This window comes from Trichosurus vulpecula, chromosome 7 (genome assembly GCF_011100635.1).
Source record: "Trichosurus vulpecula isolate mTriVul1 chromosome 7, mTriVul1.pri, whole genome shotgun sequence".
NCBI lineage: Eukaryota > Metazoa > Chordata > Mammalia > Diprotodontia > Phalangeridae > Trichosurus > Trichosurus vulpecula.
In genome coordinates, this window is record NC_050579.1 from 200,285,382 (window position 1) to 200,290,403 (window position 5,022).

General features: G+C 36.4%; 1 pseudogene; it reads right to left on the minus strand.

Annotated features, from left to right (window-relative positions):
* Positions 1-2,147: 2,147 nt before the first annotated feature.
* Positions 2,148-2,488, minus strand: LOC118858091 (annotated as a pseudogene).
* Between the last annotated feature and the right edge of the window lie 2,534 nt (positions 2,489-5,022).

The window sequence follows — 5,022 nt, forward strand, 5'->3', positions numbered from 1 at the left end:
CCCTGGGCGATCAGTGAGTCCAGAGGCAAATATTTATCACCTCCTACAGATGCTGGGTACTGGAGATACGAACACAAAGAACCAAACAATTCTTTCCAGTTGGCATATTCAAGAAGGGCATCACACTCAAACTGTCTTGAAGAAAAAGAATTCTATGAGCTAAAAGATAAAAATGAACCGATTTCCCCTGATTCTAGGTTTACTTAGCACACCTCCCATGCTACCAGCAGGGAGGTTGTACTGGCAGAACCAAGGACAAAATAGAATCTCATATCAAATCCCATCATTGCACTCCAGTCCCCTTCTCCCTCTTTCCAGTGCTATGGAGAGTCTGGCTCCAGGGTTCAGAAATTGGCTTGGGCCTTGATAATCAGCTTGACCAGAGCCCCAAAGGAGTCAAAGCCTGCTAGAGGCTACAACCTGAAAGCACCAATGCTACAAATTTCAGAACTGGTAATGCTAGGAAAAATGGGCTCTGAAATCCTGAAGAGCAGAGGGAGTGGGGCAGGTTACCAGGATGGAACAACATGTATATGAGGGGCTGTGAAGAATCCTTACCAGGTCTGAAAAAAAGAGCACAGTGCCCAGGTGAGGCCACTTCTGACTCCCTAGAAGTTAATTGGGCACAAACCCAGACTGGTAAGCAGTGAAATTCCCAGTGTGGGAGGAGGTTGAGATGCTTTGAGATCCAGTCCCCATGGAAACCACAATCAAAAGGGAAAGGATCAGTGAGTGAGTGATAAGAGAAATAAGGGGGTAGGAGGAAGACAGAAAGTAGCAAACATTTCAGGAAGAAGAAAACTTATAGACCTTGAACACAAATCAACAGGAGAAAGAGTAACAGCAGAAGAATATATGGTCTCCAGATGTAGTAACTGAGTTCAAGCATCTATGAGTAAATACTGCAAAATAAAGGAAAATAATTCTACACTTCATGAGACAGAGGACCCTGTGGAATTTGAGGAGAACATGGAACTGTCATATACTCTTCCTGAGTGGTTTAAAAGAGAAATGAGAATTATAAGAACGGAATTTATGTCATGCACAGCAAAAATAAGAAACAAAATAGAAACAACTTTAATCTGCAATGGCAAGCCTCACCAAAGAAGAAAAAGGGAAAACAATAGATTAGGAAGGCAAGTACACAGAAGTAAAGAAGCAAAAAATAAGATTAAAAGAAAATATGGTCACTATGCAAGCCAAACATAATGAACTCAAAGACAAGACACTCAGAAATAACATAAGGATCATAGATCTCCTAGAGGAATATAACAAGACAGGAAAAAAAAACCTTGTCATTATAATGAAGAAAATAATAAGAGTACTGCCCAGAACTTCTAAACATAGAAAATAAAATTTCAATTCAAAAAATTCATAGATTGCCTCCAGGAAAAAAATAACACAACACTGCAAACTCTAAGACACATAGTGGTAATATTTAACAAATTAAGAAAGCAAGAAAAATAAAGTGGGAAAAATATGCTTCAATCTGCACTCAAGGTTCATCATTTCTCTCTCTAGAAATATATAACATTTTTCATTATTAGTCCTTTAAGATTGCTATGGATCATTGTACTGATCAGAGTAGATAAGTCTTTCACAGTTGATTATCATTACAATATTGCTATTACTATGTAAAATCTCCTGGTCCTGCTCCCTTCATTTTGCATCAGTTCATGTAAGTCTTCTCAGGTTTTCCTGAAACTATCCCTTTCATCATTGCTTACAGCACAATAATACCCTGTCATAATCATATATTATATCTTACTCAGTTTTTCCAAATTGATAGGCATCCCTTCAATTTCAATATATTTATGCAAATGGATCCATTTCCTTTTTATTTTATTTCTTTGTGTTACAGACCTAGTAGCAGTAAAATTGAGTCAAAGGGTATGCACAATTTTCTAGCTCTTTGGTCATTATTCCAAGTTATTCTCAAGAGTGGTTGGACCAGTTCACAACTCTACCAAGCATTCATCAGTGTGCTTGTTTTTCCATATCTCCTAGAGCATTTCTCATTTTTCCTTTTCTGTCATATTAGCCATTCTATCAGGTGTAAAGGGATACCTGAGAGTTGTTTTAATTTGCATTTCTCTAATTATTAGTGATTTAGAACATTTTTCACATGACTTGAAAGCTTTGATTTCTTTTTTTTTAATAACTGAGGATGACCTTTTTAATCATATATGCAAATAGTAGCATAGAATGTACAACAGAATCAGATCTTTAGGAGGGTAGATCAAATAGTCGTCCAGAATCCAGTAAAATGGTATATAGTCACTGATGGTCAGTGTAAGCAAGATCCGTTAATATAACTTAGTCCAACTTGATGAAGCCGATGTCTTTTGCTTACTGCTGGAAGCACTGGCGGCACATGTTCAGGCCATACTTGCGGATCAGGCCATGCCGGTTCGAACAGACGCGGCACGACCGAGACCCCTGGCCGAATTTGCGAGGGTGACTCCAGTAGAGCTGCTGGTGACCCATGGCGCCATTAACAAGGACCGGAGACAAAAGCAGCTTTGATTTCTTACTCTGGAAACTCCCTATTCATATCTTTTTTTGCTGTTTACCAAATGGAAAATGGCTCTTATTTTGATAAATTTAGCTCAGTTCCCTATATATTTGAGAAATGAGACCTCTACCCAAGAAACTTACTGAAAAAAAAACCCATTTCCTGTTTTCCTTCAATTTTGACTATGTTGCATGTGTTTGTACAAAAGCTTTTAATTTCATGTAATCAAAATCATCCATTTTACCTCCCATGAGACTGTCTGTCTTTTGTTTCATCATAAACTCTTTCCTTGCTTATAGAACTGACAGGTAATTTTTGCCTGCTTCCCTAATTCCTTTATGGCAACCTCTATGCCTAAATCACATATCCATTTTTACCTTATCTTGGTATATGGTGTGAGATATTGGCCTCTGCCTAGTTTTTGCCTTACTGCTTTCTAGTTTTCCCAGAAGTTTTTGAGTTCTTGCTCCCAAAGCTTAGATTTCGGGGATTATCAAATACTAGGTTACTATGGTCATATTTATCTGTTACACTTGTCTATTACACTTATCAACTACTCTGGTTCCCATCCACTATCAGATTGTTTTGATGATTACTAATTTGTAGTGAGCTTAAAATCTGGTACTACTTAAAAATATATTTTTTAAAGTTAAGCAAAGGAGTTTATATTTTATAATAGAAGTAATAGAGAAGCCACTAGAATCTTTTGAGTAGTTGATATTACCAATTGGTAATATTATTTCCCAACTGATAATATTTCCAGAATAATGCCTCATTTTGGCCTTTAATCTTCCCTTCAGTTCTAAATCTGTATTCATTTAATCACTTTCTCCTATTTCGTTCTTTTCTGATAGCCCCAATGTCTATAGAATTTTTTTCAACCAAATGCTCTGCTCCCCTACAGCAACAGCCAAATATAAAAATATTTCTCCTAACAAAAATTACTAAGAATAGATCACTCCAACTTTATCCACAAGTATATTTTGAATATATCACATTTGACAGTAAGAAATGGAGATGCCCATTCACCATGAGGCTACTCACAGAAGAAACTAAACTAAACTGACTCATTATTATCTGTTAAAACTAGCATATTAGAAAAAAAAATTTAATAATATTAATGCGATTTTGATTGCCTTGCAGTTGCATATCTAGATGTAGTCTCAATCTGCCAAGATTAACATTGGGCAAAAAGTCATGAAGTTTTGTTTGTTTTCCCTGTCGGTAAGGAATATTACTGAGAAAGTAGCTACTTCATTTAAAAATCTAGTTTACAATTAATATGACTTTGGAAAAGTTGTTTTTTTCCCCTTGGTCCAGATTGGGTTTTCTTATTTGTTTGTTTTGACATAACAATATAGCATTATTCTTGGAAGACTTCATCATTACCCGTCACTACCAGTGGCTTTTTCAGGTATTTGGTAAATCCTTAACAATAAGGTTTTGTCCATTTTTGTTTCCCAAGAATATCTCTATTAGTTTATTTTTATCCAAGCTTAGTTCTTGAATTCAGAATCAAGTCAATCATTTTCTTCTCTCTCAAGATACTAATATCTTGTATTTCATGAATTCCTTCTACATCTTACCAGCCATATTTCTCCCTTTACATTTAGTGAAAGAGAATTCACAGCTCTAACACCTTCGTTTACTCTCTTCTCAACTTTAATGAACTTGGTTCTAAAGTCCTTTTTTCTTCAACTAATCAGTGTAGGAACTTCATGTGAACAAGTATGAGCATCTTTTTTTATTTTAAAACCAGTGAACCAACCAACAAAAACCTTACATCTGCTTCCCTCCCCAAAACGAAAACTTTTACAATTTTAGCCACATAAGACCAGTTTACTGTCCCCACACCCATCATACCTTCATTTTGTGTTGTTAATCACTGACATTTTGTATAGTTTGTACTTTCCCCAGAGAGTGACACTTCAATTCTGCCTCTCAAGAGCTTACAACAGCAGATGTTCCATATGAAACCGGAAAGAGTTGGCCTGGTAGCCTGGTTTCTATAATTTTAATCAAATGTCCAGTCATATGAAGCCAGAGGGAGTTTCTGCTTGAATTGCTATAAAATTTCACAGTGTGTGATGGGAAGAACCTAAAACTCTTGTTTTCTAAAAACTTAGCAAACTGGTCAAGATCTAGCTTTTTAAGAGTTTGCATTCCAGTTTGCAGAAGTTAAAGCAGCAACCAGGTGCAAATTAGCTTCCCTCTTGTATGTAAGGTGGATTTTATATGTTCCTAGGATCATAGATACTAGTTCCCAGGACCCCTGGCCATAACAATCTCTAGGTCCCAGGCGCATGGCTTATAACCATCTCCACCACACTTTTGCATCATATTATAATTTTAAGATAATGTAAACATTTGAGTTAAGCTGGTAAACACCTATTGCATGTGCTCTGTGCTAAGTCAACATGATATTGCTAAAGTTAATGTAAAATTTGTGAAGCTGTTGCTGGCAAATCGCCTTCTTTGTTACCCTATAAATTAAATAGGCACTGATC